This window comes from Ambystoma mexicanum, chromosome 6p (assembly GCF_040938575.1).
Source record: "Ambystoma mexicanum isolate Mex_15411 chromosome 6p, UKY_AmexF1_1, whole genome shotgun sequence".
Lineage (NCBI taxonomy): Eukaryota > Metazoa > Chordata > Amphibia > Caudata > Ambystomatidae > Ambystoma > Ambystoma mexicanum.
The window spans coordinates 1,460,887,385-1,460,904,308 of NC_090935.1; the positions used below are offsets into that span (position 1 = coordinate 1,460,887,385).

A 16,924-nucleotide genomic window follows, 5' to 3' on the forward strand; every position below is an offset into this window, starting at 1 on the left:
GCCCTCAATATATAAATTCATCTAGCGTTCCTTAATTAAAATGGCTATTTGCAGACAAATTCTGTAAAGTGCTATGCGTACAGCAGTATTAGAGTTTAAACAATAGTTCCAATAATCACAATTTTTGATCATATAGCCCAATGCTAATTTATCCAAATTGCACATATATAAACTGACCAAAGCCTTACATTCAGTCAATAAAGGGTTGTTCATATGTGCAAATATACAAATCCTGCAAGTTCTGGTCTCCGTAAAGAAACCTAGTTGAGGGCCACAGATAGTTAAGCTGGGCAATTGATGTATCCTCATTAGTACATCGTCTCAAAGCAGAGGACAGGCTCATCACCAGGTATATTTGCGTTACCTTCGTGATCTCTTGATACTTTAAGTTCCATCCCACAAACCTACCTTTTTTTCAAATGTTTGTTTCAACTGATCAAGTTCCAATTCCCAATCTGGGCTACAGTCCAAAGAATTAAACAGCGTTTTGTTAAATTTCTGGAAACCACTAATCAAACCCCTCCATCATGACCTTCCCCATTAGACTCGCAGGGCATTTATGATATGCAACATCCTTTATATACATTGCCACCCCCCTCTCTTAAGTGCCTGCTCTTCCAACAAAGTCAGTCCAAACTCAACTTTATTACTTCCATGGGGGCTCTTTGTGGAAGGCCCAACATTTCTCTGCAAAATGTTCCTTCTATGACTTTCAGCCAACACAATTTCCAGAACACACAATATTGCCAGACAAAAGCTTTGCTTGTATAATAGGATGCCTTTCATGCTGTATCCGGCGTCCCGTCAACACATTAATGTAAGCATTGCAGTTTCATATGTTTAACAATTCTCTCTATAGTCTTTATCAATAGTAAAAAGGCAGACAAAATATGTATATGTCCACTTGCTCAATTCAACCTTCCACGAATAAACCAAGATGATTTTAACCAAAATACATAGTTTTATCCATGTTTGATATTAAACTATTTCCTTTGCTTACAAACAATTCGTTCAATGTCCTTTGCATACCAATATATGTATGTTCAATTGGAACGTCTGCATATGAAAGCCATGTTACATTCTCTTGCCCAATCTTAGGGCAACCGTTTATCATCCCTTGTTGCCTTAAGTGCACGTGTGCCAGGTAACATTGCGTTAAATGAATTGAATGAAATCTCATCTTTGCACGATGGGCATTACATTTCTGGGGTGCAATCCAAAACACACCAACTCTCTCAAAACCGGAAACAATGAGATTTGGAATTCCTAGGCCTTTCAACAAGCAGAGGTAAGGATCAAAGGATCTTAAAAACCTTGTATAGAGTAATGTGAAGTAGTAGATGTGTCAACTGGCAATTTGCAGGTGTGCTAGAGATCCTTTTAAAGAATCATGAAATAAGGACGGGATAAGTGAATTTTTGGTGCCAATCTCCTCTACAACTGCACCACCAGTGCCTGCCAACCTTTTGCCGGTCATTCACGCACAATTGTATTGTGGCATATCAGTTTGCTAGTTTCACACCAATATCCTTAGACTAGTATTGCAAATAAATGTCAATCTATAAGGTACTAGTTTAACACACGTTCTAGGGCAGTCGGAAATGACAATTAGGCTCTTTACATACTTAAATAGCAAGGCCTTCACAGAAAAAGAAAACAAGAGAAATCTTGATTAGGCTGCCATGGACATCTGTATATCACAGCCCAATGTTAACTGTGAAAATGTTTTGGATAAAACTTAATGAGCTCATGATTTTCAAGATCGATGCACTGAAGCGCTATCTATATTGTGCACACAACAATGTTTAAATGGTATTGGAATCTCAGTTTTACATGTAGTGAGACTGCACTGTTTACGTACCATGTAAATGCATGTATTTTGATAACACCTACCCAAACCACCCCATTTCTGGGATTTAGAGCAATATTTCTTTTGGGGAAAGCTCATACTCCCTTTTGAGAAGATTAGTTCAGTTTTAGGAAACGCATACACCCCTTTAGATTTGAAATCTTCCAACTAGCAAGGCCCCTCCAAATCTGCTTCCTTGAAGCCTGGACTGCTTCAGATTCCCTTCTCTGAAGTTTCCCTTGTGGAGTGGACTCATCCTCTAGAACAGATACCTTCCTTTCTGCAGAAAAGTTTGGTCTCTCCTTCCATAATCCAAGTGGTGTTCTTTTCTGCAGCTTTTCCATTAGCCCAATCCTCTCCCCAATGTGCTCACATTTATTAAAGGGTAACATATTTCCATGCTTGTGTCACCAATCGGACAAGTCCTTCCATTGCCTTGCTGAACAGTCACACTCCGAGACTACACATCTCCAATCTTCACTGGATGATTATAATTTCTACACTTTGGGCCCCACACATTTCTTATCTGGATGGGGGCATCACACACGGGTATTACCTACCTGAGTGCCAGAGGTAATCCAGGACAGAAAGGGAATCCAGATCACTGGTGGCAACACCCAAAGGTGGTGGTGGTGGGGGGGGGGGGGGGGACAAAGTCCATAGAGAGACAAATAGTACTACCTCCAGAACTGGCAGGTGGGGTCAATTGGTCGATAACCTTCTCCCAGTGGAGATTAATGCGATACCTGATAGTGCTGTGATGCTGGCGCAGCAAGAAACAGAGGCAGCATTGCTGTGAACTCAGCACAACGAGCACTGAAACACCTTGCATGGACAGCACGCCTGTGAATATACAAGCAGGGCACAGCTCCTACAAACAATACACAGGGGATGCCACCCAAAACTGCCCATAGCACTGTGGCGGCCTGGAGTGGGAACTTATGACACGCAAGGGAATAGTTTCTTACCTGTAACTCCATTTCTCCAGCATTGGTATCTTTCATGGATTCACATGCTTAGAATATTCCGTCGTCGGACTGGGACCCCTCGGTACACATATATAGCCTTTTCCTATAGGAAAACTTCCGACACTTGTGTCCTATCTACGTCCTTTTAGGACCCGCCTATGCATGCTCCGTGGGCCGTCCCAGTATAAGAGGCCCGCCCGTGCGGCTCCCCTTCAGATTTCGGCCCCTCCAAAGTAGGAAGGGTTAAACTTATCAAATACATTGCATTCTGGGGAGGTTGGCGGGCGCATGTGAATCCATGAAAGATACCAATGGAGTTTACAGGTAAGAAACTATTCCCTTCTCCAGCATTGGATCTTTCATGGATTCACATGCTTAGAATAGATTGTATAGCAGTAACACTTGAGACGGCGGTGAGAATGTAATGTAATATACCCTCACCATACTACACAATGCAGGTGTACAGTAGGAATAAGTTAACTCATATAACCTTACCCACATAAAGTATACTGTCATCAAAAAGGTAGAAAACAGATTCTCCACAGCGTGGAGCTTACCTTACTGAAACAGATGGCGCAGGACAGCTCTTCCCATCTGCACCTCGTCCGCATGCTGCCTGGCAAGGCAGTAGTGGCGGGTAAACGTGTGGGGCACTGACCATGCTGCAGCTTGGCATATGTCCGTCAGCGGAATTCCTGCCCATAAAGCTGTTGGAGGACATCGATCTTGTAGAATGGGCTCTAGGATGTCCTTGCAGTGGCCTTCCGGCCTTCGAGAGTGACAAAACGCAATCGTCGATGAGACCCATCGAGCCAATCCCTGTTTAGGGATTGCTTTTCCTCTCGACGGACCATATGCGATGAACAGTTGTCGAGTAGACCTGAGTTCCTGTGTACGATGTAGGTAAAATTTCAGAGCCCTCTTAACGTCCAGGGTATGAAGAGCTTTTTCTGCTGCTGATGGTGTGGCGAAGAAAGTAGGGAGAACAATGGACGAGTGTTTGTGATACACTGTCGGAACTTTTGGGACGAACGTAGGATTAGTTGCCAGGACCACTTTGTCCTTAAAGAATCTTAGGTATGGCGGGTCTACGACCAGCGCTTGCAGTTCCAAGATTCTCCTAGCTGATGTGATAGCAATCAAGAATGCCAACTTCCACGAAATGAATTTTATGTCGGACATGGCCATAGGCTTAAAAGGCGGTTTCATTAAGCCTGCCAACACTGTTGAGACTCCAGGTTGGGGGGAAACGTTTTACCGGGGGAAAAACTCGAAATAAACCCCTCATGAAGAGCTTCACAAGTCTGTCGCTAAATAGAGGCGACGACTGCCTCTTCCTCGTGAACCTCGAGATGGCCGCCAGGTGCACCTTTATCGATGTGAAGGATAACCCCCTCTCCGCCAAGAGGAGCAGGTAATGTAGAACTTGTTCTGGCGTCACCAACAACGGTTGTAGGCCTTGTTGTCCTCTACACCATTCACAGAACCTCCGCCACTTATAGGAGTAAGATTTGTTTGTAGAAGGGGCTCGAGCCGCCTGCAGAATTTTTTGACAATCCTCCGAAACGTCTAAAGCACCGAACTGCGAAAAGTCAGGAGCCAGGCTGTAAGGTTGAGACTGTCTGGGTCGTGATGCCACACTGTGCCTTTGTCCCGGGATAGTAGGTTCGGGACTCTCGGAAACGCTATGGGATGTTCCAGCGACAGGTGACAGGTCGGAGAACCACGGTTGCCTTGGCCAGAATGGTGTCACTAGAATTACCTGGCAATTGTATCTGCGTATCCACTGTATTGTCCTCCGTATGAGGGGGAACGGAGGAAAAGCATAAACGAACATGTCCGTCCATGGGAAGGAGAATGCCTCCCCCATGGAACCCTCTTGAGGCCATCTGCTTGCGAATTGCTCGCATTTCTTGTTGTCTTTGGTCGCGAAGGCGTCCAGAGGGGGGTGACCCAATTTCTCGAACACTTTCATCAGGTGAATTGTGTCCATTTCCCACTCGTGTATCTGGGCCATGCTTCTGCTGAGGGAGTCTGCTTGGGAGTTCCTCACTCCTGGGAGGTTGTGAGCCACGATGGAAATTTCGTGCTTTAATGCCCAATGCCATGTTTTCGGGGCTTCTATGGAAAGAGTTCTTGATCGCATCCCTCCTTGTTTCCTCAGATAAAACATGGCCGTTGTATTGTCGGTCAGTACTCGTACTCGCGAACCCTTGATGTGTGGTAGGAATGCCTTCAAGGCCCATCGTACTGCTCTGAGCTCTAACACGTTTATGTGTAGGAGTGACTCCGTTGGAGACCAGCGACCTTGCGTTTGGAGAGCACCCGTGTGAGCTCCCCATCCGGTTTGGGACGCATCCGTGACTATGGTTGGCTGAAACTCCTGCTCCTGTAGGGGTACACTGTTGTTCAGATTGTGGAATCTCTGCCACCACTGAAGGGTCCGAAGCAGCTAGTCGTCGATGGTCATCTTGTCTGACCACGATCCTTGAGCCTGCGTCCATCGGTCCGCAAGGAATTCCTGGACTGGCCTCATGAATAGGCGACAGTTTTCCACCAGATGGATGCAGGATGCCATGGCCCCTAGGACCGAAACGTATTTTCTCACCGAGAGCCTGGTGTTTCGCCGTAGTCGGCTCGCTTGCTGATTGAGTCTTGAGGTTCTGTCGAGAGAAGGTTTCACTAGCCCTAACTGGGTCTCGAACTGTGCCCCCAGGAATACCAGCGTTCGATGGCCGCAGAGGATTTTTCAAAGTTTATGGCGAATCCCAGCTGTTGTAGAAGCTGCATGGTGGCTTGTAAACTTGTGTTGGTCGACGCTAGGGAGGATCCCCTTACCAGCCAGTCGTCGAGGTATGGGTATACATGGTGGCCTTGCTTCCTTAGCCAGGCCGCTACTGGAGCCAGGCATTTCGTGAATGTTCTGGGGGAGGTCTTGAGCCCAAAGGGAAGAACCGTGAACTGGTAGCGAGTCCGCCCTATTACAAATCTCAGGAATTTCCTGTGTTTCCGACACATTGGAATATGGAAGTACGCGTCCTGTAAATCCAGGGACGCTAGAAAATCCCCCTCTTGAACGGCGCGGATCACTTCCTGCAGAGTGAGCATCTTGAATTTTAGGCTCTTTAAAGACTTGTTGAGATCGCGTAAGTCTAAAATGGGACGCCATTTGCCGTTCAGCTTTTTTACGACGCAATATCTTGAGTAGACTCCTTGACCTCTCTGTGATGTTGGAACTAATTCTATCACGCCCTTTGCTAACATGTGTTACCTCTTGTTGCAGTATCTTCAGATGGGAATGAGCGGTGAACGCAGGTGGAATGTGCGGAGGGCTGTGTTTGAATTGTAGAGTGTCCGTTTCTTATAGTGTCCAACACCCATTGATCCGTCGTTATTCGTTCCCATTCGTCGACATATGCTGACACTCTTCCCCCCAGAACGGTGTGTTGTATGTCACTGCTGATCTTTATTTTGCTTGTCTCTCGACGACGGATATGACTGTCTTTTCCTGGAAGTCTGGAAGTCCCGGCGTCGGTTTGCCGTTTGGGAAGCACGTCTGTATCCCTGGGAGGGGTAAGCCGATCTGCCAAAGGATCTATCTCCAGACGCAGAGAATCTTGAATTACCTGAAGCCCCTCTAAAGGGACGAAAAGACTTGTAGCTTCGGCCACTCTGGAGGGCACCCAATGAACGTGCCGTGTCCGAGTCCTCTTTCATTCCCTTTAGGGCTTCGTCCACCTTCTAACCGAAAAGAAGGTCTCCCTCAAAGGGCATATCTAAAACTTTGTATTGTACCTCTGGCCTGAAGTAGGTACACTTAAGCCATGACTGTCGTAATACGACCCCATTATTGACTTGCTTGAAGCCTGACTCAGCGAGGTCCACCGCGATGTTTATTGCGTGATTTGAGGCTTCCTCACCCTCTTGGACAAGTAACATCGCTGCCTTCCTATGCTCTTCCGGAAGATGATCAAGCAACGGAGCTAGCCTGTGCCACATCTCCCTATCGTATCTGGCTACAATCGCCAGAGAGTTTGCGGCCTTTACTGTGGTTGCTCCCACGGATTGCACTTTTTTGCCAAAGGCATCCTGGCGTCTCGCTTCGTTTTCAGGCGGAGTCGTGCACTTGTGCTGGGACTTCGCCTTCCTCGCCGCTGCCGCCGACACCACCGAGTCTGGCGTTGGTTGGGAGGATAAACACTTGGGGGGTAGACTCTGGAGCCTTAAACTTTTTCGAGGCGTCCTTTCACTGCCGGCTCTGAAAAAGGGTGACTCATTGTCTGCAACCCCTCCTTCCACACGTGGTCTAGTATTGGTATTGAGAACACAGACCTTCTCGTACCCATGTGGTCGAACAAAAAAAAACAGTCCTTTTTCTGTTCTTCCTGGGACAAACCAAATTCTTTGCATGCCTTCTCCATCATAGAATGGAATGATGCAATGTCGTCCGGAGGGGACGGGTGAGCTGGGCTTCTAGGGGTTTCCAACTCCACCTCTGACTCCCAGGTTGGATCCCTGGAGGGGGATGATGAGATATCCGACATGGCTCCCCTGTCAGACTCTGGCAGCTCACCTTCCTCTTGTGCCAGTGCTGAGATTGACGTGCGTCGGTGGACGGGACGGGCCCGGCTCGTCGAAGGGTGACTGTGGCAGGTTTGCCTGAGGTAGTCTCTGGTCCAACGACTGTAGCAAGGACTGAAGCGTGGACAGAATTTCCAACGACAAAACAGATTGAGAAGAGGGGCAGATACTGGTATACCGGATCCCCTCGTCGACGACTTGTCAGCCACTCGTAGCCCTGGGTCTGCTGGGCCAGCTATTCTCTCGTTCTCGTCCCCCGAGGACAGCGACACAGCCTGTTCTTGCAGTAAAGTATCCGGGGGGATTGGATCAAAAACTTCAGGCCTCCAGGCCTCCTGTAGAACCCCCGTCGACTAGGCCATCGTCGCCGCCGTTGTCGGTGGGACGGTGGCTGCCACCTGCGTAAGTGGCAGGGTGGAGGCCGATGACTGGACCGCTGTCGACGACGGTGACTTAGCAGGTGGTTTAGGCGGTCCCGCCTTTTCCACACTTGGCCTGCTTTTACTCGACTCTCAACTCGTGGTCGATCTATGATGATCGCCCAAGGAGGATTTCCTTTCCTTTTCATGCTTTTTTGAAGATGATTTCTTTGACGAGGAGTCTCTAGCTGAGTGACTTCCAGACGACTCTTTTTCCGTCGGTCGAGATTTCTTCGCCGGTGGTTCCGACGAGGTAGCGCGGCGTGATGTTTTCGCCGATTGTGTGGAGCCTACCTCCAAGGGGGGTATGCCCCCGCTCCATCATTCAGCCATGCCACCAGTCGTCGACTCCGGTCTTTGAGGGTTTTTTGAGAAAAACCCTTTGCATATGTCAGTTATCCACCGAATGAGGGTGGAGGCAATATATACAATCCATATGTCCGTCCCCCTCGTAAACTTTTTTCAAGCCGCACGTCGCGCATGGACGGAACAGCGCTTTTCCTGACATGGAGGACATTTTCTCTAACAAACTCCAGGAATACAACCTTGAACAAAATAGTAAGACAACGCGAGGAGATCCCACTACTTTGGAGACGGTTGAAATCTGAAGGGGAGTCGTGGGGGCGGGCCTTTTATACTGGGACGGCCTACGGAGCATGCGTAGGCAGGTCCTAAAAGGACGTAGATAGGACACAAAAGTGTCGGAAGTTTTCATATAGGAAAAGGCTATATGTGTACCGAGGGGTCTCAGTCTGACGACGGGGAATATTCTAAGCATGTGAATCCATGAAAGATCCAATGCTGGAGAAATAATGTACTCCTTTTGGGCCTAAAAGAAACTAACTAGCTGTGTCTTGGATGGACTGTCCAGGGTGCACTGCGTGCCTGTGCGAAGGGAACAAAGTGATCAACTGCCGAGCACAGTGTGCTTCCTACTGGAGGCACGAAACGGTCAAGTGACCTGCGGACACTCCAGAGTGGCACCAAGTGGACAGAGGGGCGAATTACAGTGATTATTGTAAAGCAATACATTATCCTGGAGTATTTGAGAGCAACAGGTCAACAGATACTGCTTTATTCGCTATCAATCATGGAACTGCATTTTAAAAAAGCACTGTATGTGCTACAAAAATCTTCATTTTGAAGTGCAGGCTTTCTGATGTAACTGAAAAAGTAAGCCAAATTGTGATGTATTCCTTATAGAATATGCATAACAAAGTAACTATTTATAAATGCAAGTGGGGACACCTATGATTATGCAAGGATATGCACATGACATTTTAAATGGGGATACATTATAGTAAATTCACTTTTGCTGTGTTCATTTCAGTCTAATATTGTGTAGAGTTAAAGTGAACCATGGTTTCAACCCAGAGAAAAACCAGACCCGCCCATGGGACTATTTGCTAGGGTACTCTTGAAAAATAACTTCGAATTCCAATAGCTCAAAGTTTGCAGTGTGATTCGGAATTAGCATTTATTGGCCAAAACCTGTTGGTTTTACTATTTCAAAAGCAAATTCTTCCATTAAGAATTATCCCTTGAGATTTGCCTGGTAAAGCTTGCCTTCTGCAAGCTAATGTAGTGGGAACAAAGGAGACCTCTCATGTTATCCAAAATCAATCATGTAAACATATTTTTGAGGCCTTTGATAGCTCATGTGATGAGCACATGCCCTTGGTAAACAGTTCTGAAGGAGGGCAATGATTTCATATTTTCTATTTAGTCATTTAGAAACGTGTTGTGTATTTGGAACCATAGCTGGTACAAAGTGCTTTTCAGAGGGAAGTCCATTTGGTTTAACACCAAATTTGCATTCCCAATGATTGGTAATGGTAAAATTGAAAATGATTCATGACTTTGGGAATTTACAGCACAGATTTATGCAGCACATGTGCGCCTCTGCAAGGAGAGTACAGCAATCTATAGAAAAACCATTATGCAGTCGAGAAAATTCACTTTCTTCCATTGTTTTCAGCCATGATTTGATTCTGCAGCCGATCTTCTGCCCCAGATATGCGCTGCTCCACCTCGCCAGTGCGCAATGTTAGTTTTTGCAGGTTGTGACATAGGAGTGAGTCATCCATACTAATGCCATCCATTTTTTGTTCCATGGAGGCTCGCGAGTCCGCAATGGCGGACATAACGTCCTTTAAAGATATTGTGCTCTCCGTTTCAGCCATAATGCCCGATTGTTCTTGTTCATTTTGGGCCTGTAACTGGTGGTGTATATTGGTTGATATTGCTCTGGCTAGGCTGTTTCTTGGCCTTGTCCTTGCCCATGGTGGGCACGACCACTCTTGTATGAAAAGTGCAGGCCTTCTGGATGAGGCCATATGGAGTCACAGTGCAGATGGGGTATTAATTCAAGCCAGTAACCAGCCGATAAGATGTTCTGCTTGTGACCCCTGTCAACGAAATCTTCCTACTATGCCCGCTATAGATGGTCGACTTGTCCACAGCTATTCGCTCCAGGGGACAATTTGTTTCCCAATTAACGAGAGTATGGCAGGGCAGCTCGCCTAATCACTGATTCGCCCCCTCTCCAATTGGTGTCACTCTAGGTGTCCGCAGGTCACACCGTTACAACAGAGCGCTGGAATATCAGTGTTGGCTTGACCGTTACATGCCTCCAGAAGGATCAATATAAAATCAGTATATTTTATATATAAATATATAATCAGTCAAACTCAGTCTTTGGGTAAATATACTCAAGGACCCCACAATGTACCCAAAATGGTTTAATTCATAGCATAGTCTACACCACGTGCAGGTGACTACTTGTGTTCCGCAGGTACACCCTCTACAAGACTTAAAATGGCAGATATGGTATGTCTATGCTTTTAAGCAGGAGGGAGCCATTGCAGTTTTTCGATCAGGCATTTCTCACTTAGGATGAGCCTAGTAATGTCAAAATGTTTCTTAAAACTTGTTGTGATCAGATCCTGTTCTCATCGATTTCCATCACCTTAGGCAAACTTTGAGTACCATTCAGACTTGTACCTCCACCCACAACATGCTCCCCTGTTAAACATGCTAGGTTGATTCCATCCATGTCTATAAAATTGGCCAGTATTGCTGTGCGTATTATACACAAGTGTGCTAAGGAAGTAATGTAAATTAGTTGGCGGTGAAACAAAACCCTAAATTATACAGGGAGTGAGTAGGATCTGAATAAGGATTCTCATTTGTTGCCATTTACATATTTCAAGAAGTTAAATGCTTACACCTAGGAATTGCACACGGCTTAAAATGATCAGGCATTTTACTGCAATCTGGGGCACAATGCACATTTCCAAATGACTTCTAAAAGTAAAGTCTCCAAGGATTCTTGCAACGTAATATTTTGAAATTGGCATCCAATTGTCCACAACACATTTTAAATCACACTTGACAAGTGAGGGGAGAATCAAAGGAAAGTTGAGACTGCCTAAATTTAAAGATGAGGTGTGCCATAACAGGGTCACTTGATTCTAAACTCCACATTTTCCCAGGTCTTGGTTGGTGTAATAGGCAATCTCTCCCAAGTGTGCAGCAAGAATTCTTCTGTTGAGATGTAAAACTTCTCAGTTTACAAAGAAGGGGTGTCCAAGAAAGTCATAGGTCACTGGCAAATGCTGTTCCCACTGCCCTTCATGCATACAGTGAAGGTAGTATAAAGAAGAACAATCTTCAGAATCTATTATTCATCCAATATTATATTCTACAACATTGTTCTAAGTGGTTGACTGTCGTCCTATAATTTTGTGAAGAATCCAGGTGATCCACCCTGAAATTGGCAAATAGTTATTCAAACTGATTGAAAGAAACTCCAGTCCAGTAAATCATGATATTTCCTCAAACATCTACTATATATACCAGCACCATTACTTATTACCTGTAATACAGTTGTGTAATCAACAGCATGTATAACTGGACAATGCTGCTCTCTGGCAAAACGATTTATCTGGCAGGTGGACAGTATGAAAGCCCTGGATTTTCTGCCAAATATTGCGATCAACTCCAGTACTTCGACGATAACAAATTAGGTCAGTTATGAAGTGGTTCAGGTGACCAAATCTACATCCTCCGTTGCCATGGCAAAGCATGCGTTTTTGAAATCCATTTAACTTCTTGAAACAAGAGGGTTACACCTGTAATTGGCAATGCCCACTTTTCTGCCATTAGCCAAGTCACAAGACAGACGTTCTCAAGAGATAAGGAATCAATTTAACATTTGGCATGCGTCAGTCTGTTGCCAAGAAAATTAACGCTGCTGGGGAAAAAAGGGCTGCAAAGAACTACCGAAATGGCTGCAGTCCATAAGTAATCTCTGGTGGAGCTCTAATAAAAAATGTCAGTGGACATAGTGGTTGAAAAGTGGCAATGACTTACTATGCTGGCAACAAACATTCAAGGGGGTGAGGGGATGTGTGAAACCAATGCATACATCCTCAGAGCAAGAGAAGCACAGACAAAAAAGGACTGTTGCCTCCCCATGCAGCCCCTGTTGGCGGTTACCCACATATGTCCCAATTATAGGCACAAAAGGTTGCATTCCAGAATAGATGGTATGGTGGAATTGTACACAGTATGCTGTACTTGCTCATAATGGAGAACATTGGTAGGCAGCAGGCTAGAACTGTTTTTTCAGGGTAATTGCATTATGGGGTTGGCATTCACAAATGGAATAGTACTGGGTTGCCAAACCTGCCATCAAACAAATGGAATTGAAGTCTGAGGTCTGAAGTCAACAGTGTAAACAATGTTACAGTGGGTTTGTAGCAGGTTCAAGAACACAGGGCCCTTGGAGGGCCCTTGGAACACAGCTTTGGGGAATCTCGTCCCAAGTCTGGCATTGCAGCCAAACTAAGCATCAGATTTAAATAACACAGTCATGGTGCTCAAAAATGTTATGTAATGTCAATGTCCTGTTTAAAAATGCATTGCAATGTAACGTAATTGAAAGTAATACAAGAGTCTGCAATGCAATCTAGAATTGTGTTTTGTTCACATCGTAAAGCCTCTTAATATACTATATGGATACGTTATTTGTTAGAAATGAAGATTTAAGGGATAATTTATAGCTGGTATGAAAGGAGGTGAAGATATAATGGTATAATCAACTGTTGGGTATCATCTTTGAAGTTCGTGTCCGGAGTGTTAGGCTTCCTCGCGCTCGCTAGCTATTCAGCCATAGCAGAGCCAAATGACAACAGGAGCCATTATCTGGTCCAAACCTTTATTCTTTCCTTCCTCAACTGTCCCACTGCCTCCTGTGTCCCTCCCCTTCCGCCCTCTTCCCACTCTGGTGTTCTCTTAAAGGGGCCGCGTCCCTTTATTCAGTTACAACACCTCCCCCATGCTCAACATGAAAACAGGGGTCACATTTGTTCGATGAGTCTCTTCGGTCTCCTCACTGTCCTGTGTGGTCTGCCTGGAGACTCTGGTTTCACCAATCGCTTCGACCAGGGGGCGTGCGTCCTCTTCGGACTCTGAGTCCTCAGAAATCATTTGATGTTTCTTGATCTTCAAGATAGTCTTTTGAAGAACGACACGCTCTGTGTTATCTCCCCTGGTTCTCCTGTCGCGGTCATCATGGGTCCCTTTACAGCCGTAATGATTCGAGGCTCTGGGTTGTAGCGGTGTCCGTTTTCCACCTCTGGTTGTCGCACTGACTGTCTGCCCTACTTCGAGCTGGGATTCCTTTGCGTTCCTCTTTTTGTCAGCCCATTCTTTGGCTTTCTATTTCTTTTTGGCATCTCGCTCCCTTATGGCTGCGTCTTCAGGTGGGTAATCTTCCCATTGAGGGGTGCACGTTCAGGGTCTGTATCTCACCATTAGTTCTGCTGGTGTTCCCCCGTTGCATTGTGTGGTGTGTTTCTGTAGCTCCTGAGCATGCCGCAGATAGCTTGCAAGTGTGATACGTGCTCAGCTAGGGCTTTCTGCCTCGTTAGTTTTATAGTGGCCATGAATCGTTCCACCATTCCATTGGCTCGGGGCCAGAGTGGGGTAACTTTTTGGTGATCGAAGCCAAGAAGGTCCACGAATTTGGCAAACTCGCGTCCCTGGAACGGAGAACCGTTGTCTGTTTTGACGATGTTGGGGATGCCCCATTCGCTGAAAAGCTCATCTATGATGGGTGCTGTCTGACAGAATGATGTTGACAGTGTTTGATGAATGGAAACTGAGTGTTCGTCAATGGCTACAAGCAGGTAGCCTCCTTCCTCCAAGGGCCCATAGAAATCCATTGCAACCTTTTCCCAGGGTGTCTCTGGAAGGTTCGGCTGCATGGGGTTTGGAAATGACTTCCTTGCTGCTAGCCGGCAGGGTCTGCAATGTGCCAACATGTCTTCCACTACGATGTCCATGTAAGGGAACCAGTTGTGGTTCCTTAGGATCTTTTTCGTATCGTCAATCCCTCTGTGGCCCTCGTGTGCTAAGGCCACTAGTGTTTTCCAAGGTCTTTCGGGGCTACTAGTCTTTCCTCGTAGCAGCACATCTTGGTCAGTGTCCACTAGTTCAGAGTGTATCTTGGCTAGGCAGTTTAGGTCTTTCATGTCCATCTCCTCCCCTTAGTTTCTTCGTTCTTGCAATTCCCTCCATTTGTTTGTGCAGGTGAGGAGTATGGCAGTCCTGATCGTGGGGTCAGCTCTGCTCCTGGCCACAAAGACTGCTGTCGAGATGGTCGGTGGCATGACATTGGAGGACAGGTATGAGATGTATTCTTCCGCCTCGTGAACTATGTAGTTGTCACTACCTGCCAATGGGCGTCTTGACAAGTAGTCAGCCGGGTTGGCTTCTCCTGGTTTGTGGATGATTTCGTAATCATATTCTTGTATTCTTATCCCCCAGCGTTCTATTCGGGGGGGCATTTTTGTTTTGGGGTTCCCAAATAATGCCTAGCGCCTGGTGGTCCGTGATCAGGGTAAACCTTCGCCGATTATGAAATGGTGGAACTTTTTACAGGCCCATACGGCCGTGAGGCTCTCACTCTGCTTGTGAGTAAGCCTTCTCGGCGTGAGATAGGGCACGGCTGTCATAGGCCACTACTGCATGTCGGGTGTTGTCCTTGGTATTGGTTTGGGCCAGGATGGCTCGCAGGCCAACTGGGCTGGCGTCTGTGATGAGTGTGCCACTCAGGGTGGAAGTATGCTAGCTGACGATGGTTGGCAAGACTCTTTAATGGTCAGAAAAACCGTCTGGCATTGTGGGTCCCAGTTGAAGAGTTTGTCCTTCTTGGAGGGCTCGGAGTGGGTCGGTGATCGTGGCATAGTTTTTGAGGTAGCGTACACAGTATCCTGCCATCCCTAGGAATGATCATAATTCCGCTGTTGTGGGGGCTTGAAGATCGGTGATCGCTTTCATCTTGTCCGGGTCAGCCTTTATGCCTTTGTCCGAGAATATGTGCCCAAAAAATCTGAGGCTGGTTTCGTTGATATCGCATTTGGGCCCATTCAGTGTTAGGCCAGCGTCTTGAAGTATCTTGCAAACTGCCACTAGTGCCTCATCATGTTGTTCTTGACACTTTCCAAAGATCAGCAGGTCATCGCTGTAGTTTTGGGCGTTTACTTTAGATATTAGGCGCCTGATTGCCTCTTGGAAAATTTCTGTGGCAGAAGATATGCCAAAGGTGAGGCGTTTATATCTGAATAGTTCCTCATGTGTTGAAAAGGTGGTTATTGACCTGGAAGCTGGGTCTATGACGAGCTGGGATAGCAGTGATTGAGGTCTAGTTTTGAAATGTGTGTTGCTTGGTTCAGTCTGATGAGCATGTCCTCCAGACTTGGTCCGGGATGCCTCTTTGGATGGCAGTGTAGGGGATGTGCATATTGACGCATATAAGTAGTCATCCGTTGTCTTTGGGCACTATTACAATGGGGGATACCCATGGAGTCGGTCCTTCTGCTTTTTAAATGTCATGGAGGAGTTGGAGTTCTTTCGATACTTGGGCCTGGAGGTGGAAGCCCACTTTGCGGGGCTGCTGTGGCACTGGTGTGACTGGGGTCGATGTGCAATTGAATGACTGAGTCTTTAAGCATTCCTACCCCTTAAAATAGTTTGGGGAATTTAGTTTTGAGGGCCTCTTTGGTGAGGGGCCGGCAGGTTATTGTCAATGTCACCGCTATCTGATAGGTGTCCTTTAATGACTTCAGTCTGTTCGTATTGCAGGTCAATGAGTGCCAGAGCCCTGGCTGTTCTGTAGTTGAGGAGGCATCTTCCTATTGAGGGAGTCCGAATGAAATGTATTATGGTGGTTGTTGTGAGGTCTGAGTGAGATCACATTGAAGCTGTCCTTTGGACGTCATGGGTAGTGCTGCTCCCTACTGGAAGATGTGGGTCCTCGATTGTCGCAGGGGGTAGAGGGCTGCTTTCTCGTGGTATAGTTCCAAACTCATGACGTCCATCCTGTAGGTATAGGGGCTGTTGTACCTTTTTGAAGACATCTCGGTGGGGAGTTGTTGTATGGGTCTTAGTCCAACGGGAAGGGTTGGATGTCAGTTCTTGGGGTGGCGGGCGTTCCCTTGTGTAGGTGCCATTTGGTCATAGTGGTGGAAGTCAAAGTTTGTGAGCCTTCCTGCAGGTTCAATTCGTAGTCCTAATGTTCTTGCGGTGTTCGGGCATTGGTGGGAGTTTGTGGGGTATATCAATCCTCTTTCGATAGGTCGTTGGTCAGGTTGTTCTGTGTGATTACGGAAGGTGATTGGTATTCTGCGGGCGGTTCAGGCCCATGTCGGGGAGTTGTTCCTTGCACATGGCTTGAAAGTGGTTTTCCTGGCCACATCTTATGCATCGTTGACCAATAGCAGGGCATGGTCCTGTGTGGGTACTCGAACCCACAGCGGTAGCATTGCTGGTCACTTTGTGTCCGCTCTGTAGTGTTCCTGGGAGCTTGTCGCCTGAGAGTTTGGGTATCGGGTGTATGGGGTTATGGCCGCAATGTCGTCCTTTTTTTGGGTTGTCTATGGCTGCGGCTTGGACATCTATTCTTTCATACACCCTGGCCAAGTCCAGTACTTCTTTGAGGGATAGGGGTTTCTTCAGAAGGTGTTTTCTGACCATTGACGAGATACATCCTATTATGCGTAGTCTGATGGCTTAATCGTCATTGAAGTTGGGGAAGTCAC

The 16,924-nt window shown here is 46.5% G+C and overlaps 1 protein-coding gene across 1 annotated transcript in view; it reads right to left on the minus strand.

Annotated features, from left to right (window-relative positions):
• Window positions 1–16,924, minus strand: part of LOC138510849 (vitellogenin receptor Yl-like) — a 909,900-nt gene that overhangs the window by 499,066 nt on the left and 393,910 nt on the right. The gene's annotated exons all lie outside the window — the stretch shown is intronic.